We start from the raw sequence: 26,435 nt of genomic DNA, 5'->3' as shown, positions 1-26,435 counted from the left end.
GCAAACGTGTGCGGTGCGCGATCGGAATATTTTTGACGCTATTCTTGCTTACAGGGACTGCATTGGTTATGTAAAAAGTGCTCGGCTTCGGACTGCGGCGATTTTATTAGTTGATTTTAAGAATGCCTTTGACCGTATTAGTCATTTTTATTTGCGTCAGGTATTGGTACGCATGGGGTTTGGTTATAAATTTACCAACTTAGTGACGCATCTGTTGCAAAATGCTACGTCACGCATCTGTGTTAATGGTCGTCTTACTCCTGCTTTTCGTGTAGGTCGCTCCGTGCGGCAAGGGTGTCCGCTTTCCATGGCGCTTTTTGCCATTGCGCTGGATCCCCTCCTCCGCTATATCGGTCAGGAATGTCGCGGCATTCAGATGGGGACAACCAGATTGGTTTGTAAAGCATACGCTGATGACCTTGGCGTATTTATTGAGCATTTAGACGATGTTGACAGGTTGCAAGTCGTTCTGCACAACTTTGAACAAGCTACGGGGGCGATTGTCAATACACAGAAAACTGTTCTTTTACCGCTCACCGCCCGCGCACGTACCCTTCGTAGGGACTGGTTCTGTGTACAGCAGCAGCATAAAGTTCTTGGAGTCCTTTTATCCTCGAATCCACAGCAGATGGAAGCATTAAATTGGCGGCCTACGCTGCATCGGATTCGTGCTGTTGTCAAGATCCATGCGGTCCGAAATTTGGCCCTTCGGGAAAAGGTGCATTTAATAAATAATAACTTCTTGGCAAGGGCGTGGTACCTTGCGCAGGTTCTCCCGGTACCCAAGCAATTGGGGCGCGCCATCACACAGGCGATTTACTGGTTTTTATGGAGGGGGGAGATTTTTAAGGTGTCACATGCTGTCTGTACCTTGGACCTGTCCGACGGCGGTTTGGGACTTGTCGATTTTTCAGCCAAATGTGCGGCTCTCCTTTGGAAGAGAATTACCGCTGTTATGCAGAAGGCACCTTGCAGTCCCACCGCGGTTGTTTTTAATCGTTATCGTCCTCATTCTGAAGTGGCACCTGTTTCTGTGTCGCACATCCCGTTTTATCTTTCTTATGTGCGCCGCTACTATTTCGATAATAGTTACCTGACACTTCGTGACATCTCCGCCCACACGGTTAGCGCTGTCTGCGATGCTATACGCGGACCTCCTATTCGTTGCAAGTGGGAGTATCGATTGCCACGCTGCAACTGGGTGGCAGTGTGGCAAAACCTCGCCAACAAAGTCCTCCCGGCTTCCGTACACGCTGCATGGTACAAGGTGGTGCATCGCACCATCCCCACCAACTCCAAACTTCATTCCATCAACCTTATCCCATCTGGAGTGTGTGACGTGTGTACTGTCGACGATACTCTTGAACACCGCTTTGCGTGTGACCGCTTCCGACGTGTTTGGGACGTCGCCAGGGATATGATTCGTCTGATTCAGCGGGTGGACGCTCGAACCGTTACTGTGGATGATGTATTAATTCCGCAGTGTGTCGTCTACCCCACCACCAAGCGAAATGCCACGGTGTGGATCTTTGGCCATACAGTTTTTGCTATTTTCTCTTTAAAGTTGTGTACCGATTTGGACTTCCTTACCTTTTTATGGACCCAACATTCTCAGATTCAGACATCGCCACATTATCGGCAAAATTTTGCAAATTTTTTGCAGGTCGCACTGGCGCATGCTTTTGCGCGTATGTCGGTACCTGCGTAACATGGATGTTATTGTCTCGTATTTTCAAATTGCCCTTGAGCGACACAATATGAATAAATGCGACTTTCTCTCTGTTTTCTGGAACGAAAATTGCCGAAACTTGACTATCGAACGACATCAGAAGTCTTTTCAGTTTTTTCTGAACGTTATTGCCAAACTTCTTGTTTGGCATGAGTGTCGGTATTATTAGTTTCTTTTTTCTTTTTTTTTTCCCCGTATGTGGCGTGACGAGATTCTTTACTGATGTTTCAGTTCTAGTTTCTAGTGGTGACTGTTTGCGTTATTTTTTCTTTTTTTCTTTTTTTCTTTTTTCATTTCTTTTACTGTCGAGCGCTCCCACTTCTCGTCACGTGTCTGCGCTCGGCACTTTTGGAACCTTTCGTCGGTGTGGGATTTCACACCGGGATTACCGGCGCTTTAAAATAGCGTTTTGTTTCATGTTGTTTTTACTATACCTAGGCTGTTGCGATTTCTCCTTTTTTCACACATGAAATATTGTTTTGTTTTACGGTCGATATGAGTGATGACGGGTGTGGGGGCGACACTGTGGCCAGGCCTCAGACTAATTGACCCCTGCCCTCATTGCCGCCGCCTGCCAGCCACGCTCGATGCCCGACCGACAATGACTTTCCAAAAAAAAAAAAAAAAAAAAAAAAAAAAAAAAAAAAAAAAAAAAAAAAAAAAAAAAAAAAAAAAAAAGGTGCTGTTGAAAAAAAAAAAAAAAAAAAAAAAAAAAAAAAAAAAAAAAAAAAAAAGAAAAAAAAAAAAAAAAAAAAAAAAAAAAGGTGCTGTTGGCTCCCTCTCTTCTTTTAAATTTTATGTCACTACACCTGCCAGCCCTCTTTTCATGAAAAACTCTCAGGTGCGACAAAGATGCTTCCACAAGCATTTTAAACCACTGTATTAAACGTAAGATGCGAAATTACAGTAATGAACTCAGTTTGAACAAGAATGCGCGGAGGAAGAGTGCTAGGATCTCGTTGAAAATAACGAAACACTGCGAATCGACAGATGTGCTCTTGAAACGCGTCAGAGAGTACTGTTTTGTAGGAGCGCTAAATTCCAAAAACTAACTACATTAAAGAAAGACCTGTTCCCGTCCGACCACCGAAGAAAAGCAACAACGTCAGTATTCGGATCGGCGACCGCCTGGGAACTCTGGCTGTCTTCATTTCTTGCTTTCTTGTCACTACTCCTGCCAGCCCTTTTTTCATGCTACCTTTCTCATGTGACAAAGATGCTTCCATACTGATTTTAAACTATCGTAAGATACGATATTAAGGAACTCAGTTTGAAAAGAGTGCGCCAAGTAAGACTTCCAAAGAGTCTCTGGAATAATAAAAACAGTATGAAGTGACAGAAATGTTGTGAAAAACGTCAGGGCATATTGTTTTGTAGCAGTGCACAAGGGCAAATTTGTAAACAAAAATTTACCTTTCGTCGCTACAAGAGATGTATACTTTGCCGAAAAGCCTGTGTCTTGTGTGCATGTTTTCGCACCTTTCCACGGCACAGCGCAGCACAGAGCGGCACTGGTAGCTCCGAACGCCCGCACACGGCGCCTCGGACTCGCCGGTTCGGGCCGCCCCCATCTCGCAGATGCTTCTCGTACTTGTGCTGTCATATGGACCGCGACCCGAGGGGCAGCGAGCGGCAGTCGAGCAAAGTCGGGACAAGTCGGGACGGAAGGGGACAGCCGAGAATGAACCGTGCAAATTACGCAAATATCTGGAAGCGCGACGAGTGTCAGGCAGGTGAGAACGCTTCCCTCTGTCTTCATTTCTTGCTATCTTGTCACTACCCCTGCCAGCCCTTTTTTCATGCTACCTTTCTCATGTGACAAAGATGCTTCCATACTGATTTTAAACTATCGTAAGATACGATATTAAGGAACTCAGTTTGAAAAGAGTGCGCCAAGGAAGACTTCCAAAGAGTCTCTGGAAATAACAAAACAGTATGAAGTGACAGAAATGTTGTGAAATACGTCAGGGCATATTGTTTTGTAGCAGTGCACAACGGCAAATTTGTAAACAAAAATTTACCTTCCATCGCTACAAGAGATGGATACTTTGTCGAACAAACGAATGACAGGCGGTGCAACGAGCAGCTGTGTTGTGCGTCTGACCCACGTGGCGGCGCGCCGCACTGCGCGTCGCCTTCGAGGTGGAAGGACGTGCTTTGCGTCAAATGTGCCACCGAAAACGGCGATTGCGTGTGTTGGGAGGAGAGGCGAAGCCTTCTTCTGCCGTGCGGCTACTGTATAAGGACGCCAACGGCCATACCATGTTGAATACACCGGTTCTCGTCCGATCACCGAAGTTAAGCAACATCGGGCCCGGTTAGTACTTGGATGGGTGACCGCCTGGGAACACCGGGTGCTGTTGGCTCCCTCTCTTCTTTTAAATTTTATGTCACTACACCTGCCAGCCCTCTTTTCATGAAAAACTCTCAGGTGCGACAAAGATGCTTCCACAAGCATTTTAAACTACTGTATTAAACGTAAGATGCGAAATTACAGTAATGAACTCAGTTTGAACAAGAATGCGCGGAGGAAGAGTGCTAGGATCTCGTTGAAAATAACGAAACACTGCGAATCGACAGATGTGCTCTTGAAACGCGTCAGAGAGTACTGTTTTGTAGGAGCGCTAAATTCCAAAAACTAACTACATTAAAGAAAGACCTGTTCCCGTCCGACCACCGAAGAAAAGCAACAACATCAGTATTCGGATCGGCGACCGCCTGGGAACTCTGGCTGTCTTCATTTCTTGCTTTCTTGTCACTACTCCTGCCAGCCCTTTTTTCATGCTACCTTTCTCATGTGACAAAGATGCTTCCATACTGATTTTAAACTATCGTAAGATACGATATTAAGGAACTCAGTTTGAAAAGAGTGCGCCAAGTAAGACTTCCAAAGAGTCTCTGGAATAATAAAAACAGTATGAAGTGACAGAAATGTTGTGAAAAACGTCAGGGCATATTGTTTTGTAGCAGTGCACAAGGGCAAATTTGTAAACAAAAATTTACCTTTCGTCGCTACAAGAGATGTATACTTTGCCGAAAAGCCTGTGTCTTGTGTGCATGTTTTCGCACCTTTCCACGGCAGAGCGCAGCACAGAGCGGCACTGGTAGCTCCGAACGCCCGCACACGGCGCCTCGGACTCGCCGGTTCGGGCCGCCCCCATCTCGCAGATGCTTCTCGTACTTGTGCTGTCATATGGACCGCGACCCGAGGGGCAGCGAGCGGCAGTCGAGCAAAGTCGGGACAAGTCGGGACGGAAGGGGACAGCCGAGAATGAACCGTGCAAATTACGCAAATATCTGGAAGCGCGACGAGTGTCAGGCAGGTGAGAACGCTTCCCTCTGTCTTCATTTCTTGCTATCTTGTCACTACCCCTGCCAGCCCTTTTTTCATGCTACCTTTCTCATGTGACAAAGATGCTTCCATACTGATTTTAAACTATCGTAAGATACGATATTAAGGAACTCAGTTTGAAAAGAGTGCGCCAAGGAAGACTTCCAAAGAGTCTCTGGAAATAACAAAACAGTATGAAGTGACAGAAATGTTGTGAAATACGTCAGGGCATATTGTTTTGTAGCAGTGCACAACGGCAAATTTGTAAACAAAAATTTACCTTCCATCGCTACAAGAGATGGATACTTTGTCGAACAAACGAATGACAGGCGGTGCAACGAGCAGCTGTGTTGTGCGTCTGACCCACGTGGCGGCGCGCCGCACTGCGCGTCGCCTTCGAGGTGGAAGGACGTGCTTTGCGTCAAATGTGCCACCGAAAACGGCGATTGCGTGTGTTGGGAGGAGAGGCGAAGCCTTCTTCTGCCGTGCGGCTACTGTATAAGGACGCCAACGGCCATACCATGTTGAATACACCGGTTCTCGTCCGATCACCGAAGTTAAGCAACATCGGGCCCGGTTAGTACTTGGATGGGTGACCGCCTGGGAACACCGGGTGCTGTTGGCTCCCTCTCTTCTTTTAAATTTTATGTCACTACACCTGCCAGCCCTCTTTTCATGAAAAACTCTCAGGTGCGACAAAGATGCTTCCACAAGCATTTTAAACTACTGTATTAAACGTAAGATGCGAAATTACAGTAATGAACTCAGTTTGAACAAGAATGCGCGGAGGAAGAGTGCTAGGATCTCGTTGAAAATAACGAAACACTGCGAATCGACAGATGTGCTCTTGAAACGCGTCAGAGAGTACTGTTTTGTAGGAGCGCTAAATTCCAAAAACTAACTACATTAAAGAAAGACCTGTTCCCGTCCGACCACCGAAGAAAAGCAACAACATCAGTATTCGGATCGGCGACCGCCTGGGAACTCTGGCTGTCTTCATTTCTTGCTTTCTTGTCACTACTCCTGCCAGCCCTTTTTTCATGCTACCTTTCTCATGTGACAAAGATGCTTCCATACTGATTTTAAACTATCGTAAGATACGATATTAAGGAACTCAGTTTGAAAAGAGTGCGCCAAGTAAGACTTCCAAAGAGTCTCTGGAATAATAAAAACAGTATGAAGTGACAGAAATGTTGTGAAAAACGTCAGGGCATATTGTTTTGTAGCAGTGCACAAGGGCAAATTTGTAAACAAAAATTTACCTTTCGTCGCTACAAGAGATGTATACTTTGCCGAAAAGCCTGTGTCTTGTGTGCATGTTTTCGCACCTTTCCACGGCAGAGCGCAGCACAGAGCGGCACTGGTAGCTCCGAACGCCCGCACACGGCGCCTCGGACTCGCCGGTTCGGGCCGCCCCCATCTCGCAGATGCTTCTCGTACTTGTGCTGTCATATGGACCGCGACCCGAGGGGCAGCGAGCGGCAGTCGAGCAAAGTCGGGACAAGTCGGGACGGAAGGGGACAGCCGAGAATGAACCGTGCAAATTACGCAAATATCTGGAAGCGCGACGAGTGTCAGGCAGGTGAGAACGCTTCCCTCTGTCTTCATTTCTTGCTATCTTGTCACTACCCCTGCCAGCCCTTTTTTCATGCTACCTTTCTCATGTGACAAAGATGCTTCCATACTGATTTTAAACTATCGTAAGATACGATATTAAGGAACTCAGTTTGAAAAGAGTGCGCCAAGGAAGACTTCCAAAGAGTCTCTGGAAATAACAAAACAGTATGAAGTGACAGAAATGTTGTGAAATACGTCAGGGCATATTGTTTTGTAGCAGTGCACAACGGCAAATTTGTAAACAAAAATTTACCTTCCATCGCTACAAGAGATGGATACTTTGTCGAACAAACGAATGACAGGCGGTGCAACGAGCAGCTGTGTTGTGCGTCTGACCCACGTGGCGGCGCGCCGCACTGCGCGTCGCCTTCGAGGTGGAAGGACGTGCTTTGCGTCAAATGTGCCACCGAAAACGGCGATTGCGTGTGTTGGGAGGAGAGGCGAAGCCTTCTTCTGCCGTGCGGCTACTGTATAAGGACGCCAACGGCCATACCATGTTGAATACACCGGTTCTCGTCCGATCACCGAAGTTAAGCAACATCGGGCCCGGTTAGTACTTGGATGGGTGACCGCCTGGGAACACCGGGTGCTGTTGGCTCCCTCTCTTCTTTTAAATTTTATGTCACTACACCTGCCAGCCCTCTTTTCATGAAAAACTCTCAGGTGCGACAAAGATGCTTCCACAAGCATTTTAAACTACTGTATTAAACGTAAGATGCGAAATTACAGTAATGAACTCAGTTTGAACAAGAATGCGCGGAGGAAGAGTGCTAGGATCTCGTTGAAAATAACGAAACACTGCGAATCGACAGATGTGCTCTTGAAACGCGTCAGAGAGTACTGTTTTGTAGGAGCGCTAAATTCCAAAAACTAACTACATTAAAGAAAGACCTGTTCCCGTCCGACCACCGAAGAAAAGCAACAACGTCAGTATTCGGATCGGCGACCGCCTGGGAACTCTGGCTGTCTTCATTTCTTGCTTTCTTGTCACTACTCCTGCCAGCCCTTTTTTCATGCGACCTTTCTCATGTGACAAAGATGCTTCCATACTGATTTTAAACTATCGTAAGATACGATATTAAGGAACTCAGTTTGAAAAGAGTGCGCCAAGTAAGACTTCCAAAGAGTCTCTGGAATAATAAAAACAGTATGAAGTGACAGAAATGTTGTGAAAAACGTCAGGGCATATTGTTTTGTAGCAGTGCACAACGGCAAATTTGTAAACAAAAATTTACCTTTCGTCGCTACAAGAGATGTATACTTTGCCGAAAAGCCTGTGTCTTGTGTGCATGTTTTCGCACCTTTCCACGGCAGAGCGCAGCACAGAGCGGCACTGGTAGCTCCGAACGCCCGCACACGGCGCCTCGGACTCGCCGGTTCGGGCCGCCCCCATCTCGCAGATGCTTCTCGTACTTGTGCTGTCATATGGACCGCGACCCGAGGGGCAGCGAGCGGCAGTCGAGCAAAGTCGGGACAAGTCGGGACGGAAGGTGACAGCCGAGAATGAACCGTGCAAATTACGCAAATATCTGGAAGCGCGACGAGTGTCAGGCAGGTGAGAACGCTTCCCTCTGTCTTCATTTCTTGCTATCTTGTCACTACCCCTGCCAGCCCTTTTTTCATGCTACCTTTCTCATGTGACAAAGATGCTTCCATACTGATTTTAAACTATCGTAAGATACGATATTAAGGAACTCAGTTTGAAAAGAGTGCGCCAAGGAAGACTTCCAAAGAGTCTCTGGAAATAACAAAACAGTATGAAGTGACAGAAATGTTGTGAAATACGTCAGGGCATATTGTTTTGTAGCAGTGCACAACGGCAAATTTGTAAACAAAAATTTACCTTCCATCGCTACAAGAGATGGATACTTTGTCGAACAAACGAATGACAGGCGGTGCAACGAGCAGCTGTGTTGTGCGTCTGACCCACGTGGCGGCGCGCCGCACTGCGCGTCGCCTTCGAGGTGGAAGGACGTGCTTTGCGTCAAATGTGCCACCGAAAACGGCGATTGCGTGTGTTGGGAGGAGAGGCGAAGCCTTCTTCTGCCGTGCGGCTACTGTATAAGGACGCCAACGGCCATACCATGTTGAATACACCGGTTCTCGTCCGATCACCGAAGTTAAGCAACATCGGGCCCGGTTAGTACTTGGATGGGTGACCGCCTGGGAACACCGGGTGCTGTTGGCTCCCTCTCTTCTTTTAAATTTTATGTCACTACACCTGCCAGCCCTCTTTTCATGAAAAACTCTCAGGTGCGACAAAGATGCTTCCACAAGCATTTTAAACTACTGTATTAAACGTAAGATGCGAAATTACAGTAATGAACTCAGTTTGAACAAGAATGCGCGGAGGAAGAGTGCTAGGATCTCGTTGAAAATAACGAAACACTGCGAATCGACAGATGTGCTCTTGAAACGCGTCAGAGAGTACTGTTTTGTAGGAGCGCTAAATTCCAAAAACTAACTACATTAAAGAAAGACCTGTTCCCGTCCGACCACCGAAGAAAAGCAACAACATCAGTATTCGGATCGGCGACCGCCTGGGAACTCTGGCTGTCTTCATTTCTTGCTTTCTTGTCACTACTCCTGCCAGCCCTTTTTTCATGCTACCTTTCTCATGTGACAAAGATGCTTCCATACTGATTTTAAACTATCGTAAGATACGATATTAAGGAACTCAGTTTGAAAAGAGTGCGCCAAGTAAGACTTCCAAAGAGTCTCTGGAATAATAAAAACAGTATGAAGTGACAGAAATGTTGTGAAAAACGTCAGGGCATATTGTTTTGTAGCAGTGCACAAGGGCAAATTTGTAAACAAAAATTTACCTTTCGTCGCTACAAGAGATGTATACTTTGCCGAAAAGCCTGTGTCTTGTGTGCATGTTTTCGCACCTTTCCACGGCAGAGCGCAGCACAGAGCGGCACTGGTAGCTCCGAACGCCCGCACACGGCGCCTCGGACTCGCCGGTTCGGGCCGCCCCCATCTCGCAGATGCTTCTCGTACTTGTGCTGTCATATGGACCGCGACCCGAGGGGCAGCGAGCGGCAGTCGAGCAAAGTCGGGACAAGTCGGGACGGAAGGGGACAGCCGAGAATGAACCGTGCAAATTACGCAAATATCTGGAAGCGCGACGAGTGTCAGGCAGGTGAGAACGCTTCCCTCTGTCTTCATTTCTTGCTATCTTGTCACTACCCCTGCCAGCCCTTTTTTCATGCTACCTTTCTCATGTGACAAAGATGCTTCCATACTGATTTTAAACTATCGTAAGATACGATATTAAGGAACTCAGTTTGAAAAGAGTGCGCCAAGGAAGACTTCCAAAGAGTCTCTGGAAATAACAAAACAGTATGAAGTGACAGAAATGTTGTGAAATACGTCAGGGCATATTGTTTTGTAGCAGTGCACAACGGCAAATTTGTAAACAAAAATTTACCTTCCATCGCTACAAGAGATGGATACTTTGTCGAACAAACGAATGACAGGCGGTGCAACGAGCAGCTGTGTTGTGCGTCTGACCCACGTGGCGGCGCGCCGCACTGCGCGTCGCCTTCGAGGTGGAAGGACGTGCTTTGCGTCAAATGTGCCACCGAAAACGGCGATTGCGTGTGTTGGGAGGAGAGGCGAAGCCTTCTTCTGCCGTGCGGCTACTGTATAAGGACGCCAACGGCCATACCATGTTGAATACACCGGTTCTCGTCCGATCACCGAAGTTAAGCAACATCGGGCCCGGTTAGTACTTGGATGGGTGACCGCCTGGGAACACCGGGTGCTGTTGGCTCCCTCTCTTCTTTTAAATTTTATGTCACTACACCTGCCAGCCCTCTTTTCATGAAAAACTCTCAGGTGCGACAAAGATGCTTCCACAAGCATTTTAAACTACTGTATTAAACGTAAGATGCGAAATTACAGTAATGAACTCAGTTTGAACAAGAATGCGCGGAGGAAGAGTGCTAGGATCTCGTTGAAAATAACGAAACACTGCGAATCGACAGATGTGCTCTTGAAACGCGTCAGAGAGTACTGTTTTGTAGGAGCGCTAAATTCCAAAAACTAACTACATTAAAGAAAGACCTGTTCCCGTCCGACCACCGAAGAAAAGCAACAACATCAGTATTCGGATCGGCGACCGCCTGGGAACTCTGGCTGTCTTCATTTCTTGCTTTCTTGTCACTACTCCTGCCAGCCCTTTTTTCATGCTACCTTTCTCATGTGACAAAGATGCTTCCATACTGATTTTAAACTATCGTAAGATACGATATTAAGGAACTCAGTTTGAAAAGAGTGCGCCAAGTAAGACTTCCAAAGAGTCTCTGGAATAATAAAAACAGTATGAAGTGACAGAAATGTTGTGAAAAACGTCAGGGCATATTGTTTTGTAGCAGTGCACAAGGGCAAATTTGTAAACAAAAATTTACCTTTCGTCGCTACAAGAGATGTATACTTTGCCGAAAAGCCTGTGTCTTGTGTGCATGTTTTCGCACCTTTCCACGGCAGAGCGCAGCACAGAGCGGCACTGGTAGCTCCGAACGCCCGCACACGGCGCCTCGGACTCGCCGGTTCGGGCCGCCCCCATCTCGCAGATGCTTCTCGTACTTGTGCTGTCATATGGACCGCGACCCGAGGGGCAGCGAGCGGCAGTCGAGCAAAGTCGGGACAAGTCGGGACGGAAGGGGACAGCCGAGAATGAACCGTGCAAATTACGCAAATATCTGGAAGCGCGACGAGTGTCAGGCAGGTGAGAACGCTTCCCTCTGTCTTCATTTCTTGCTATCTTGTCACTACCCCTGCCAGCCCTTTTTTCATGCTACCTTTCTCATGTGACAAAGATGCTTCCATACTGATTTTAAACTATCGTAAGATACGATATTAAGGAACTCAGTTTGAAAAGAGTGCGCCAAGGAAGACTTCCAAAGAGTCTCTGGAAATAACAAAACAGTATGAAGTGACAGAAATGTTGTGAAATACGTCAGGGCATATTGTTTTGTAGCAGTGCACAACGGCAAATTTGTAAACAAAAATTTACCTTCCATCGCTACAAGAGATGGATACTTTGTCGAACAAACGAATGACAGGCGGTGCAACGAGCAGCTGTGTTGTGCGTCTGACCCACGTGGCGGCGCGCCGCACTGCGCGTCGCCTTCGAGGTGGAAGGACGTGCTTTGCGTCAAATGTGCCACCGAAAACGGCGATTGCGTGTGTTGGGAGGAGAGGCGAAGCCTTCTTCTGCCGTGCGGCTACTGTATAAGGACGCCAACGGCCATACCATGTTGAATACACCGGTTCTCGTCCGATCACCGAAGTTAAGCAACATCGGGCCCGGTTAGTACTTGGATGGGTGACCGCCTGGGAACACCGGGTGCTGTTGGCTCCCTCTCTTCTTTTAAATTTTATGTCACTACACCTGCCAGCCCTCTTTTCATGAAAAACTCTCAGGTGCGACAAAGATGCTTCCACAAGCATTTTAAACTACTGTATTAAACGTAAGATGCGAAATTACAGTAATGAACTCAGTTTGAACAAGAATGCGCGGAGGAAGAGTGCTAGGATCTCGTTGAAAATAACGAAACACTGCGAATCGACAGATGTGCTCTTGAAACGCGTCAGAGAGTACTGTTTTGTAGGAGCGCTAAATTCCAAAAACTAACTACATTAAAGAAAGACCTGTTCCCGTCCGACCACCGAAGAAAAGCAACAACGTCAGTATTCGGATCGGCGACCGCCTGGGAACTCTGGCTGTCTTCATTTCTTGCTTTCTTGTCACTACTCCTGCCAGCCCTTTTTTCATGCGACCTTTCTCATGTGACAAAGATGCTTCCATACTGATTTTAAACTATCGTAAGATACGATATTAAGGAACTCAGTTTGAAAAGAGTGCGCCAAGTAAGACTTCCAAAGAGTCTCTGGAATAATAAAAACAGTATGAAGTGACAGAAATGTTGTGAAAAACGTCAGGGCATATTGTTTTGTAGCAGTGCACAAGGGCAAATTTGTAAACAAAAATTTACCTTTCGTCGCTACAAGAGATGTATACTTTGCCGAAAAGCCTGTGTCTTGTGTGCATGTTTTCGCACCTTTCCACGGCAGAGCGCAGCACAGAGCGGCACTGGTAGCTCCGAACGCCCGCACACGGCGCCTCGGACTCGCCGGTTCGGGCCGCCCCCATCTCGCAGATGCTTCTCGTACTTGTGCTGTCATATGGACCGCGACCCGAGGGGCAGCGAGCGGCAGTCGAGCAAAGTCGGGACAAGTCGGGACGGAAGGTGACAGCCGAGAATGAACCGTGCAAATTACGCAAATATCTGGAAGCGCGACGAGTGTCAGGCAGGTGAGAACGCTTCCCTCTGTCTTCATTTCTTGCTATCTTGTCACTACCCCTGCCAGCCCTTTTTTCATGCTACCTTTCTCATGTGACAAAGATGCTTCCATACTGATTTTAAACTATCGTAAGATACGATATTAAGGAACTCAGTTTGAAAAGAGTGCGCCAAGGAAGACTTCCAAAGAGTCTCTGGAAATAACAAAACAGTATGAAGTGACAGAAATGTTGTGAAATACGTCAGGGCATATTGTTTTGTAGCAGTGCACAACGGCAAATTTGTAAACAAAAATTTACCTTCCATCGCTACAAGAGATGGATACTTTGTCGAACAAACGAATGACAGGCGGTGCAACGAGCAGCTGTGTTGTGCGTCTGACCCACGTGGCGGCGCGCCGCACTGCGCGTCGCCTTCGAGGTGGAAGGACGTGCTTTCGTCAAATGTGCCACCGAAAACGGCGATTGCGTGTGTTGGGAGGAGAGGCGAAGCCTTCTTCTGCCGTGCGGCTACTGTATAAGGACGCCAACGGCCATACCATGTTGAATACACCGGTTCTCGTCCGATCACCGAAGTTAAGCAACATCGGGCCCGGTTAGTACTTGGATGGGTGACCGCCTGGGAACACCGGGTGCTGTTGGCTCCCTCTCTTCTTTTAAATTTTATGTCACTACACCTGCCAGCCCTCTTTTCATGAAAAACTCTCAGGCGCGACAAAGATGCTTCCACAAGCATTTTAAACTACTGTATTAAACGTAAGATGCGAAATTACAGTAATGAACTCAGTTTGAACAAGAATGCGCGGAGGAAGAGTGCTAGGATCTCGTTGAAAATAACGAAACACTGCGAATCGACAGATGTGCTCTTGAAACGCGTCAGAGAGTACTGTTTTGTAGGAGCGCTAAATTCCAAAAACTAACTACATTAAAGAAAGACCTGTTCCCGTCCGACCACCGAAGAAAAGCAACAACATCAGTATTCGGATCGGCGACCGCCTGGGAACTCTGGCTGTCTTCATTTCTTGCTTTCTTGTCACTACTCCTGCCAGCCCTTTTTTCATGCTACCTTTCTCATGTGACAAAGATGCTTCCATACTGATTTTAAACTATCGTAAGATACGATATTAAGGAACTCAGTTTGAAAAGAGTGCGCCAAGTAAGACTTCCAAAGAGTCTCTGGAATAATAAAAACAGTATGAAGTGACAGAAATGTTGTGAAAAACGTCAGGGCATATTGTTTTGTAGCAGTGCACAAGGGCAAATTTGTAAACAAAAATTTACCTTTCGTCGCTACAAGAGATGTATACTTTGCCGAAAAGCCTGTGTCTTGTGTGCATGTTTTCGCACCTTTCCACGGCAGAGCGCAGCACAGAGCGGCACTGGTAGCTCCGAACGCCCGCACACGGCGCCTCGGACTCGCCGGTTCGGGCCGCCCCCATCTCGCAGATGCTTCTCGTACTTGTGCTGTCATATGGACCGCGACCCGAGGGGCAGCGAGCGGCAGTCGAGCAAAGTCGGGACAAGTCGGGACGGAAGGGGACAGCCGAGAATGAACCGTGCAAATTACGCAAATATCTGGAAGCGCGACGAGTGTCAGGCAGGTGAGAACGCTTCCCTCTGTCTTCATTTCTTGCTATCTTGTCACTACCCCTGCCAGCCCTTTTTTCATGCTACCTTTCTCATGTGACAAAGATGCTTCCATACTGATTTTAAACTATCGTAAGATACGATATTAAGGAACTCAGTTTGAAAAGAGTGCGCCAAGGAAGACTTCCAAAGAGTCTCTGGAAATAACAAAACAGTATGAAGTGACAGAAATGTTGTGAAATACGTCAGGGCATATTGTTTTGTAGCAGTGCACAACGGCAAATTTGTAAACAAAAATTTACCTTCCATCGCTACAAGAGATGGATACTTTGTCGAACAAACGAATGACAGGCGGTGCAACGAGCAGCTGTGTTGTGCGTCTGACCCACGTGGCGGCGCGCCGCACTGCGCGTCGCCTTCGAGGTGGAAGGACGTGCTTTGCGTCAAATGTGCCACCGAAAACGGCGATTGCGTGTGTTGGGAGGAGAGGCGAAGCCTTCTTCTGCCGTGCGGCTACTGTATAAGGACGCCAACGGCCATACCATGTTGAATACACCGGTTCTCGTCCGATCACCGAAGTTAAGCAACATCGGGCCCGGTTAGTACTTGGATGGGTGACCGCCTGGGAACACCGGGTGCTGTTGGCTCCCTCTCTTCTTTTAAATTTTATGTCACTACACCTGCCAGCCCTCTTTTCATGAAAAACTCTCAGGTGCGACAAAGATGCTTCCACAAGCATTTTAAACTACTGTATTAAACGTAAGATGCGAAATTACAGTAATGAACTCAGTTTGAACAAGAATGCGCGGAGGAAGAGTGCTAGGATCTCGTTGAAAATAACGAAACACTGCGAATCGACAGATGTGCTCTTGAAACGCGTCAGAGAGTACTGTTTTGTAGGAGCGCTAAATTCCAAAAACTAACTACATTAAAGAAAGACCTGTTCCCGTCCGACCACCGAAGAAAAGCAACAACGTCAGTATTCGGATCGGCGACCGCCTGGGAACTCTGGCTGTCTTCATTTCTTGCTTTCTTGTCACTACTCCTGCCAGCCCTTTTTTCATGCGACCTTTCTCATGTGACAAAGATGCTTCCATACTGATTTTAAACTATCGTAAGATACGATATTAAGGAACTCAGTTTGAAAAGAGTGCGCCAAGTAAGACTTCCAAAGAGTCTCTGGAATAATAAAAACAGTATGAAGTGACAGAAATGTTGTGAAAAACGTCAGGGCATATTGTTTTGTAGCAGTGCACAAGGGCAAATTTGTAAACAAAAATTTACCTTTCGTCGCTACAAGAGATGTATACTTTGCCGAAAAGCCTGTGTCTTGTGTGCATGTTTTCGCACCTTTCCACGGCAGAGCGCAGCACAGAGCGGCACTGGTAGCTCCGAACGCCCGCACACGGCGCCTCGGACTCGCCGGTTCGGGCCGCCCCCATCTCGCAGATGCTTCTCGTACTTGTGCTGTCATATGGACCGCGACCCGAGGGGCAGCGAGCGGCAGTCGAGCAAAGTCGGGACAAGTCGGGACGGAAGGGGACAGCCGAGAATGAACCGTGCAAATTACGCAAATATCTGGAAGCGCGACGAGTGTCAGGCAGGTGAGAACGCTTCCCTCTGTCTTCATTTCTTGCTATCTTGTCACTACCCCTGCCAGCCCTTTTTTCATGCTACCTTTCTCATGTGACAAAGATGCTTCCATACTGATTTTAAACTATCGTAAGATACGATATTAAGGAACTCAGTTTGAAAAGAGTGCGCCAAGGAAGACTTCCAAAGAGTCTCTGGAAATAACAAAACAGTATGAAGTGACAGAAATGTTGTGAAATACGTCAGGGCATATTGTTTTGTAGCAGTGCACAACGGCAAATTTGTAAACAAAAATTTACCTTCCATCGCTACAAGAGATGGATACTTTGTCGAACAAACGAATGACAGGCGGTGCAACGAGCAGCTGTGTTGTGCGTCTGACCCACGTGGCGGCGCGCCGCACTGCGCGTCGCCTTCGAGGTGGAAGGACGTGCTTTGCGTCAAATGTGCCACCGAAAACGGCGATTGCGTGTGTTGGGAGGAGAGGCGAAGCCTTCTTCTGCCGTGCGGCTACTGTATAAGGACGCCAACGGCCATACCATGTTGAATACACCGGTTCTCGTCCGATCACCGAAGTTAAGCAACATCGGGCCCGGTTAGTACTTGGATGGGTGACCGCCTGGGAACACCGGGTGCTGTTGGCTCCCTCTCTTCTTTTAAATTTTATGTCACTACACCTGCCAGCCCTCTTTTCATGAAAAACTCTCAGGTGCGACAAAGATGCTTCCACAAGCATTTTAAACTACTGTATTAAACGTAAGATGCGAAATTACAGTAATGAACTCAGTTTGAACAAGAATGCGCGGAGGAAGAGTGCTAGGATCTCGTTGAAAATAACGAAACACTGCGAATCGACAGATGTGCTCTTGAAACGCGTCAGAGAGTACTGTTTTGTAGGAGCGCTAAATTCCAAAAACTAACTACATTAAAGAAAGACCTGTTCCCGTCCGACCACCGAAGAAAAGCAACAACGTCAGTATTCGGATCGGCGACCGCCTGGGAACTCTGGCTGTCTTCATTTCTTGCTTTCTTGTCACTACTCCTGCCAGCCCTTTTTTCATGCTACCTTTCTCATGTGACAAAGATGCTTCCATACTGATTTTAAACTATCGTAAGATACGATATTAAGGAACTCAGTTTGAAAAGAGTGCGCCAAGTAAGACTTCCAAAGAGTCTCTGGAATAATAAAAACAGTATGAAGTGACAGAAATGTTGTGAAAAACGTCAGGGCATATTGTTTTGTAGCAATGCACAAGGGCAAATTTGTAAACAAAAATTTACCTTTCGTCGCTACAAGAGATGTATACTTTGCCGAAAAGCCTGTGTCTTGTGTGCATGTTTTCGCACCTTTCCACGGCAGAGCGCAGCACAGAGCGGCACTGGTAGCTCCGAACGCCCGCACACGGCGCCTCGGACTCGCCGGTTCGGGCCGCCCCCATCTCGCAGATGCTTCTCGTACTTGTGCTGTCATATGGACCGCGACCCGAGGGGCAGCGAGCGGCAGTCGAGCAAAGTCGGGACAAGTCGGGACGGAAGGTGACAGCCGAGAATGAACCGTGCAAATTACGCAAATATCTGGAAGCGCGACGAGTGTCAGGCAGGTGAGAACGCTTCCCTCTGTCTTCACTTCTTGCTATCTTGTCACTACCCCTGCCAGCCCTTTTTTCATGCTACCTTTCTCATGTGACAAAGATGCTTCCATACTGATTTTAAACCATCGTAAGATACGATATTAAGGAACTCAGTTTGAAAAGAGTGCGCCAAGGAAGACTTCCAAAGAGTCTCTGGAAATAACAAAACAGTATGAAGTGACAGAAATGTTGTGAAATACGTCAGGGCATATTGTTTTGTAGCAGTGCACAACGGCAAATTTGTAAACAAAAATTTACCTTCCATCGCTACAAGAGATGGATACTTTGTCGAACAAACGAATGACAGGCGGTGCAACGAGCAGCTGTGTTGTGCGTCTGACCCACGTGGCGGCGCGCCGCACTGCGCGTCGCCTTCGAGGTGGAAGGACGTGCTTTGCGTCAAATGTGCCACCGAAAACGGCGATTGCGTGTGTTGGGAGGAGAGGCGAAGCCTTCTTCTGCCGTGCGGCTACTGTATAAGGACGCCAACGGCCATACCATGTTGAATACACCGGTTCTCGTCCGATCACCGAAGTTAAGCAACATCGGGCCCGGTTAGTACTTGGATGGGTGACCGCCTGGGAACACCGGGTGCTGTTTGCTCCCTCTCTTCTTTTAAATTTTATGTCACTACACCTGCCAGCCCTCTTTTCATGAAAAACTCTCAGGTGCGACAAAGATGCTTCCACAAGCATTTTAAACTACTGTATTAAACGTAAGATGCGAAATTACAGTAATGAACTCAGTTTGAACAAGAATGCGCGGAGGAAGAGTGCTAGGATCTCGTTGAAAATAACGAAACACTGCGAATCGACAGATGTGCTCTTGAAACGCGTCAGAGAGTACTGTTTTGTAGGAGCGCTAAATTCCAAAAACTAACTACATTAAAGAAAGACCTGTTCCCGTCCGACCACCGAAGAAAAGCAACAACGTCAGTATTCGGATCGGCGACCGCCTGGGAACTCTGGCTGTCTTCATTTCTTGCTTTCTTGTCACTACTCCTGCCAGCCCTTTTTTCATGCTACCTTTCTCATGTGACAAAGATGCTTCCATACTGATTTTAAACTATCGTAAGATACGATATTAAGGAACTCAGTTTGAAAAGAGTGCGCCAAGTAAGACTTCCAAAGAGTCTCTGGAATAATAAAAACAGTATGAAGTGACAGAAATGTTGTGAAAAACGTCAGGGCATATTGTTTTGTAGCAGTGCACAAGGGCAAATTTGTAAACAAAAATTTACCTTTCGTCGCTACAAGAGATGTATACTTTGCCGAAAAGCCTGTGTCTTGTGTGCATGTTTTCGCACCTTTCCACGGCAGAGCGCAGCACAGAGCGGCACTGGTAGCTCCGAACGCCCGCACACGGCGCCTCGGACTCGCCGGTTCGGGCCGCCCCCATCTCGCAGATGCTTCTCGTACTTGTGCTGTCATATGGACCGCGACCCGAGGGGCAGCGAGCGGCAGTCGAGCAAAGTCGGGACAAGTCGGGACGGAAGGTGACAGCCGAGAATGAACCGTGCAAATTACGCAAATATCTGGAAGCGCGACGAGTGTCAGGCAGGTGAGAACGCTTCCCTCTGTCTTCACTTCTTGCTATCTTGTCACTACCCCTGCCAGCCCTTTTTTCATGCTACCTTTCTCATGTGACAAAGATGCTTCCATACTGATTTTAAACCATCGTAAGATACGATATTAAGGAACTCAGTTTGAAAAGAGTGCGCCAAGGAAGACTTCCAAAGAGTCTCTGGAAATAACAAAACAGTATGAAGTGACAGAAATGTTGTGAAATACGTCAGGGCATATTGTTTTGTAGCAGTGCACAACGGCAAATTTGTAAACAAAAATTTACCTTCCATCGCTACAAGAGATGGATACTTTGTCGAACAAACGAATGACAGGCGGTGCAACGAGCAGCTGTGTTGTGCGTCTGACCCACGTGGCGGCGCGCCGCACTGCGCGTCGCCTTCGAGGTGGAAGGACGTGCTTTGCGTCAAATGTGCCACCGAAAACGGCGATTGCGTGTGTTGGGAGGAGAGGCGAAGCCTTCTTCTGCCGTGCGGCTACTGTATAAGGACGCCAACGGCCATACCATGTTGAATACACCGGTTCTCGTCCGAGCACCGAAGTTAAGCAACATCGGGCCCGGTTAGTACTTGGATGGGTGACCGCCTGGGAACACCGGGTGCTGTTTGCTCCCTCTCTTCTTTTAAATTTTATGTCACTACACCTGCCAGCCCTCTTTTCATGAAAAACTCTCAGGTGCGACAAAGATGCTTCCACAAGCATTTTAAACTACTGTATTAAACGTAAGATGCGAAATTACAGTAATGAACTCAGTTTGAACAAGAATGCGCGGAGGAAGAGTGCTAGGATCTCGTTGAAAATAACGAAACACTGCGAATCGACAGATGTGCTCTTGAAACGCGTCAGAGAGTACTGTTTTGTAGGAGCGCTAAATTCCAAAAACTAACTACATTAAAGAAAGACCTGTTCCCGTCCGACCACCGAAGAAAAGCAACAACATCAGTATTCGGATCGGCGACCGCCTGGGAACTCTGGCTGTCTTCATTTCTTGCTTTCTTGTCACTACTCCTGCCAGCCCTTTTTTCATGCTACCTTTCTCATGTGACAAAGATGCTTCCATACTGATTTTAAACTATCGTAAGATACGATATTAAGGAACTCAGTTTGAAAAGAGTGCGCCAAGTAAGACTTCCAAAGAGTCTCTGGAATAATAAAAACAGTATGAAGTGACAGAAATGTTGTGAAAAACGTCAGGGCATATTGTTTTGTAGCAGTGCACAAGGGCAAATTTGTAAACAAAAATTTACCTTTCGTCGCTACAAGAGATGTATACTTTGCCGAAAAGCCTGTGTCTTGTGTGCATGTTTTCGCACCTTTCCACGGCAGAGCGCAGCACAGAGCGGCACTGGTAGCTCCGAACGCCCGCACACGGCGCCTCGGACTCGCCGGTTCGGGCCGCCCCCATCTCGCAGATGCTTCTCGTACTTGTGCTGTCATATGGACCGCGACCCGAGGGGCAGCGAGCGGCAGTCGAGCAAAGTCGGGACAAGTCGGGACGGAAGGTGACAGCCGAGAATGAACCGTGCAAATTACGCAAATATCTGGAAGCGCGACGAGTGTCAGGCAGGTGAGTACGCTTCCCTCTGTCTTCACTTCTTGCTATCTTGTCACTACCCCTGCCAGCCCTTTTTTCATGCTACCTTTCTCATGTGACAAAGATGCTTCCATACTGATTTTAAACCATCGTAAGATACGATATTAAGGAACTCAGTTTGAAAAGAGTGCGCCAAGGAAGACTTCCAAAGAGTCTCTGGAAATAACAAAACAGTATGAAGTGACAGAAATGTTGTGAAATACGTCAGGGCATATTGTTTTGTAGCAGTGCACAACGGCAAATTTGTAAACAAAAATTTACCTTCCATCGCTACAAGAGATGGATACTTTGTCGAACAAACGAATGACAGGCGGTGCAACGAGCAGCTGTGTTGTGCGTCTGACCCACGTGGCGGCGCGCCGCACTGCGCGTCGCCTTCGAGGTGGAAGGACGTGCTTTGCGTCAAATGTGCCACCGAAAACGGCGATTGCGTGTGTTGGGAGGAGAGGCGAAGCCTTCTTCTGCCGTGCGGCTACTGTATAAGGACGCCAACGGCCATACCATGTTGAATACACCGGTTCTCGTCCGATCACCGAAGTTAAGCAACATCGGGCCCGGTTAGTACTTGGATGGGTGACCGCCTGGGAACACCGGGTGCTGTTGGCTCCCTCTCTTCTTTTAAATTTTATGTCACTACACCTGCCAGCCCTCTTTTCATGAAAAACTCTCAGGTGCGACAAAGATGCTTCCACAAGCATTTTAAACTACTGTATTAAACGTAAGATGCGAAATTACAGTAATGAACTCAGTTTGAACAAGAATGCGCGGAGGAAGAGTGCTAGGATCTCGTTGAAAATAACGAAACACTGCGAATCGACAGATGTGCTCTTGAAACGCGTCAGAGAGTACTGTTTTGTAGGAGCGCTAAATTCCAAAAACTAACTACATTAAAGAAAGACCTGTTCCCGTCCGACCACCGAAGAAAAGCAACAACGTCAGTATTCGGATCGGCGACCGCCTGGGAACTCTGGCTGTCTTCATTTCTTGCTTTCTTGTCACTACTCCTGCCAGCCCTTTTTTCATGCTACCTTTCTCATGTGACAAAGATGCTTCCATACTGATTTTAAACTATCGTAAGATACGATATTAAGGAACTCAGTTTGAAAAGAGTGCGCCAAGTAAGACTTCCAAAGAGTCTCTGGAATAATAAAAACAGTATGAAGTGACAGAAATGTTGTGAAAAACGTCAGGGCATATTGTTTTGTAGCAGTGCACAAGGGCAAATTTGTAAACAAAAATTTACCTTTCGTCGCTACAAGAGATGTATACTTTGCCGAAAAGCCTGTGTCTTGTGTGCATGTTTTCGCACCTTTCCACGGCAGAGCGCAGCACAGAGCGGCACTGGTAGCTCCGAACGCCCGCACACGGCGCCTCGGACTCGCCGGTTCGGGCCGCCCCCATCTCGCAGATGCTTCTCGTACTTGTGCTGTCATATGGACCGCGACCCGAGCGGCAGCGAGCGGCAGTCGAGCAAAGTCGGGACAAGTCGGGACGGAAGGTGACAGCCGAGAATGAACCGTGCAAATTACGCAAATATCTGGAAGCGCGACGAGTGTCAGGCAGGTGAGAACGCTTCCCTCTGTCTTCATTTCTTGCTATCTTGTCACTACCCCTGCCAGCCCTTTTTTCATGCTACCTTTCTCATGTGACAAAGATGCTTCCATACTGATTTTAAACCATCGTAAGATACGATATTAAGGAACTCAGTTTGAAAAGAGTGCGCCAAGGAAGACTTCCAAAGAGTCTCTGGAAATAACAAAACAGTATGAAGTGACAGAAATGTTGTGAAATACGTCAGGGCATATTGTTTTGTAGCAGTGCACAACGGCAAATTTGTAAACAAAAATTTACCTTCCATCGCTACAAGAGATGGATACTTTGTCGAACAAACGAATGACAGGCGGTGCAACGAGCAGCTGTGTTGTGCGTCTGACCCACGTGGCGGCGCGCCGCACTGCGCGTTGCCTTCGAGGTGGAAGGACGTGCTTTGCGTCAAATGCGCCACCGAAAACGGCGATTGCGTGTGTTGGGAGGAGAGGCGAAGCCTTCTTCTGCCGTGCGGCTACTGTATAAGGACGCCAACGGCCATACCATGTTGAATACACCGGTTCTCGTCCGATCACCGAAGTTAAGCAACATCGGGCCCGGTTAGTACTTGGATGGGTGACCGCCTGGGAACACCGGGTGCTGTTGGCTCCCTCTCTTCTTTTAAATTTTATGTCACTACACCTGCCAGCCCTCTTTTCATGAAAAACTCTCAGGTGCGACAAAGATGCTTCCACAAGCATTTTAAACTACTGTATTAAACGTAAGATGCGAAATTACAGTAATGAACTCAGTTTGAACAAGAATGCGCGGAGGAAGAGTGCTAGGATCTCGTTGAAAATAACGAAACACTGCGAATCGACAGATGTGCTCTTGAAACGCGTCAGAGAGTACTGTTTTGTAGGAGCGCTAAATTCCAAAAACTAACTACATTAAAGAAAGACCTGTTCCCGTCCGACCACCGAAGAAAAGCAACAACGTCAGTATTCGGATCGGCGACCGCCTGGGAACTCTGGCTGTCTTCATTTCTTGCTTTCTTGTCACTACTCCTGCCAGCCCTTTTTTCATGCTACCTTTCTCATGTGACAAAGATGCTTCCATACTGATTTTAAACTATCGTAAGATACGATATTAAGGAACTCAGTTTGAAAAGAGTGCGCCAAGTAAGACTTCCAAAGAGTCTCTGGAATAATAAAAACAGTATGAAGTGACAGAAATGTTGTGAAAAACGTCAGGGCATATTGTTTTGTAGCAGTGCACAACGGCAAATTTGTAAACAAAAATTTACCTTTCGTCGCTACAAGAGATGTATACTTTGCCGAAAAGCCTGTGTCTTGTGTGCATGTTTTCGCACCTTTCCACGGCAGAGCGCAGCACAGAGCGGCACTGGTAGCTCCGAACGCCCGCACACGACGCCTCGGACTCGCCGGTTCGGGCCGCCCCCATCTCGCAGATGCTTCTCGTACTTGTGCTGTCATATGGACCGCGACCCGAGGGGCAGCGAGCGGCAGTCGAGCAAAGTCGGGACAAGTCGGGACGGAAGGTGACAGCCGAGAATGAACCGTGCAAATTACGCAAATATCTGGAAGCGCGACGAGTGTCAGGCAGGTGAGAACGCTTCCCTCTGTCTTCATTTCTTGCTATCTTGTCACTAACCCTGCCAGCCCTTTTTTCATGCTACCTTTCTCATGTGACAAAGATGCTTCCATACTGATTTTAAACCATCGTAAGATACGATATTAAGGAACTCAGTTTGAAAAGAGTGCGCCAAGGAAGACTTCCAAAGAGTCTCTGGAAATAACAAAACAGTATGAAGTGACAGAAATGTTGTGAAATACGTCAGGGCATATTGTTTTGTAGCAGTGCACAACGGCAAATTTGTAAACAAAAATTTACCTTCCATCGCTACAAGAGATGGATACTTTGTCGAACAAACGAATGACAGGCGGTGCAACGAGCAGCTGTGTTGTGCGTCTGACCCACGTGGCGGCGCGCCGCACTGCGCGTCGCCTTCGAGGTGGAAGGACGTGCTTTGCGTCAAATGTGCCACCGAAAACGGCGATTGCGTGTGTTGGGAGGAGAGGCGAAGCCTTCTTCTGCCGTGCGGCTACTGTATAAGGACGCCAACGGCCATACCATGTTGAATACACCGGTTCTCGTCCGATCACCGAAGTTAAGCAACATCGGGCCCGGTTAGTACTTGGATGGGTGACCGCCTGGGAACACCGGGTGCTGTTGGCTCCCTCTCTTCTTTTAAATTTTATGTCACTACACCTGCCAGCCCTCTTTTCATGAAAAACTCTCAGGTGCGACAAAGATGCTTCCACAAGCATTTTAAACTACTGTATTAAACGTAAGATGCGAAATTACAGTAATGAACTCAGTTTGAACAAGAATGCGCGGAGGAAGAGTGCTAGGATCTCGTTGAAAATAACGAAACACTGCGAATCGACAGATGTGCTCTTGAAACGCGTCAGAGAGTACTGTTTTGTAGGAGCGCTAAATTCCAAAAACTAACTACATTAAAGAAAGACCTGTTCCCGTCCGACCACCGAAGAAAAGCAACAACGTCAGTATTCGGATCGGCGACCGCCTGGGAACTCTGGCTGTCTTCATTTCTTGCTTTCTTGTCACTACTCCTGCCAGCCCTTTTTTCATGCTACCTTTCTCATGTGACAAAGATGCTTCCATACTGATTTTAAACTATCGTAAGATACGATATTAAGGAACTCAGTTTGAAAAGAGTGCGCCAAGTAAGACTTCCAAAGAGTCTCTGGAATAATAAAAACAGTATGAAGTGACAGAAATGTTGTGAAATACGTCAGGGCATATTGTTTTGTAGCAGTGCACAACGGCAAATTTGTAAACAAAAATTTACCTTCCATCGCTACAAGAGATGGATACTTTGTCGAACAAACGAATGACAGGCGGTGCAACGAGCAGCTGTGTTGTGCGTCTGACCCACGTGGCGGCGCGCCGCACTGCGCGTTGCCTTCGAGGTGGAAGGACGTGCTTTGCGTCAAATGCGCCACCGAAAACGGCGATTGCGTGTGTTGGGAGGAGAGGCGAAGCCTTCTTCTGCCGTGCGGCTACTGTATAAGGACGCCAACGGCCATACCATGTTGAATACACCGGTTCTCGTCCGATCACCGAAGTTAAGCAACATCGGGCCCGGTTAGTACTTGGATGGGTGACCGCCTGGGAACACCGGGTGCTGTTGGCTCCCTCTCTTCTTTTAAATTTTATGTCACTACACCTGCCAGCCCTCTTTTCATGAAAAACTCTCAGGTGCGACAAAGATGCTTCCACAAGCATTTTAAACTACTGTATTAAACGTAAGATGCGAAATTACAGTAATGAACTCAGTTTGAACAAGAATGCGCGGAGGAAGAGTGCTAGGATCTCGTTGAAAATAACGAAACACTGCGAATCGACAGATGTGCTCTTGAAACGCGTCAGAGAGTACTGTTTTGTAGGAGCGCTAAATTCCAAAAACTAACTACATTAAAGAAAGACCTGTTCCCGTCCGACCACCGAAGAAAAGCAACAACGTCAGTATTCGGATCGGCGACCGCCTGGGAACTCTGGCTGTCTTCATTTCTTGCTTTCTTGTCACTACTCCTGCCAGCCCTTTTTTCATGCTACCTTTCTCATGTGACAAAGATGCTTCCATACTGATTTTAAACTATCGTAAGATACGATATTCAGGAACTCAGTTTGAAAAGAGTGCGCCAAGTAAGACTTCCAAAGAGTCTCTGGAATAATAAAAACAGTATGAAGTGACAGAAATGTTGTGAAAAACGTCAGGGCATATTGTTTTGTAGCAGTGCACAAGGGCAAATTTGTAAACAAAAATTTACCTTTCGTCGCTACAAGAGATGTGTACTTTGCCGAAAAGCCTGTGTCTTGTGT

At 47.3% G+C, this 26,435-nt stretch overlaps 15 non-coding genes across 15 annotated transcripts; all 15 read left to right on the top strand.

Annotated features, from left to right (window-relative positions):
* Positions 1-3,976: 3,976 nt before the first annotated feature.
* Positions 3,977-4,095, top strand: LOC126307711 (5S ribosomal RNA). Its single transcript, XR_007553696.1, has one exon. It is a non-coding gene; the product is annotated as a 5S ribosomal RNA (ribosomal RNA).
* A 1,471-nt stretch (positions 4,096-5,566) lies between these two features.
* LOC126307699 (5S ribosomal RNA) lies at positions 5,567-5,685 on the top strand. Its single transcript, XR_007553685.1, has one exon. It is a non-coding gene; the product is annotated as a 5S ribosomal RNA (ribosomal RNA).
* A 1,471-nt stretch (positions 5,686-7,156) lies between these two features.
* Positions 7,157-7,275, top strand: LOC126307687 (5S ribosomal RNA). Its single transcript, XR_007553674.1, has one exon. It is a non-coding gene; the product is annotated as a 5S ribosomal RNA (ribosomal RNA).
* A 1,471-nt stretch (positions 7,276-8,746) lies between these two features.
* Positions 8,747-8,865, top strand: LOC126307675 (5S ribosomal RNA). Its single transcript, XR_007553663.1, has one exon. It is a non-coding gene; the product is annotated as a 5S ribosomal RNA (ribosomal RNA).
* Positions 8,866-10,336: 1,471 nt separating this feature from the next.
* Positions 10,337-10,455, top strand: LOC126308446 (5S ribosomal RNA). Its single transcript, XR_007554339.1, has one exon. It is a non-coding gene; the product is annotated as a 5S ribosomal RNA (ribosomal RNA).
* A 1,471-nt stretch (positions 10,456-11,926) lies between these two features.
* LOC126308434 (5S ribosomal RNA) lies at positions 11,927-12,045 on the top strand. Its single transcript, XR_007554328.1, has one exon. It is a non-coding gene; the product is annotated as a 5S ribosomal RNA (ribosomal RNA).
* Positions 12,046-13,515: 1,470 nt separating this feature from the next.
* On the top strand, positions 13,516-13,634 carry LOC126308422 (5S ribosomal RNA). Its single transcript, XR_007554317.1, has one exon. It is a non-coding gene; the product is annotated as a 5S ribosomal RNA (ribosomal RNA).
* A 1,471-nt stretch (positions 13,635-15,105) lies between these two features.
* On the top strand, positions 15,106-15,224 carry LOC126308410 (5S ribosomal RNA). The gene has a single exon (XR_007554306.1). It is a non-coding gene; the product is annotated as a 5S ribosomal RNA (ribosomal RNA).
* Positions 15,225-16,695: 1,471 nt separating this feature from the next.
* On the top strand, positions 16,696-16,814 carry LOC126308397 (5S ribosomal RNA). The gene has a single exon (XR_007554295.1). It is a non-coding gene; the product is annotated as a 5S ribosomal RNA (ribosomal RNA).
* Positions 16,815-18,285: 1,471 nt separating this feature from the next.
* LOC126307767 (5S ribosomal RNA) lies at positions 18,286-18,404 on the top strand. The gene has a single exon (XR_007553746.1). It is a non-coding gene; the product is annotated as a 5S ribosomal RNA (ribosomal RNA).
* A 1,471-nt stretch (positions 18,405-19,875) lies between these two features.
* LOC126307832 (5S ribosomal RNA) lies at positions 19,876-19,994 on the top strand. Its single transcript, XR_007553805.1, has one exon. It is a non-coding gene; the product is annotated as a 5S ribosomal RNA (ribosomal RNA).
* A 1,471-nt stretch (positions 19,995-21,465) lies between these two features.
* On the top strand, positions 21,466-21,584 carry LOC126308384 (5S ribosomal RNA). The gene has a single exon (XR_007554283.1). It is a non-coding gene; the product is annotated as a 5S ribosomal RNA (ribosomal RNA).
* Positions 21,585-23,055: 1,471 nt separating this feature from the next.
* Positions 23,056-23,174, top strand: LOC126308372 (5S ribosomal RNA). The gene has a single exon (XR_007554272.1). It is a non-coding gene; the product is annotated as a 5S ribosomal RNA (ribosomal RNA).
* Positions 23,175-24,645: 1,471 nt separating this feature from the next.
* LOC126308360 (5S ribosomal RNA) lies at positions 24,646-24,764 on the top strand. Its single transcript, XR_007554261.1, has one exon. It is a non-coding gene; the product is annotated as a 5S ribosomal RNA (ribosomal RNA).
* An 863-nt stretch (positions 24,765-25,627) lies between these two features.
* Positions 25,628-25,746, top strand: LOC126308348 (5S ribosomal RNA). The gene has a single exon (XR_007554250.1). It is a non-coding gene; the product is annotated as a 5S ribosomal RNA (ribosomal RNA).
* Positions 25,747-26,435: the final 689 nt, after the last annotated feature.

This window comes from Schistocerca gregaria, unplaced genomic scaffold, assembly GCF_023897955.1.
Source record: "Schistocerca gregaria isolate iqSchGreg1 unplaced genomic scaffold, iqSchGreg1.2 ptg000355l, whole genome shotgun sequence".
NCBI lineage: Eukaryota > Metazoa > Arthropoda > Insecta > Orthoptera > Acrididae > Schistocerca > Schistocerca gregaria.
The sequence above is the reverse complement of the archived record's forward strand: the minus strand, read 5'-3'. Positions and strand labels throughout refer to the sequence as shown.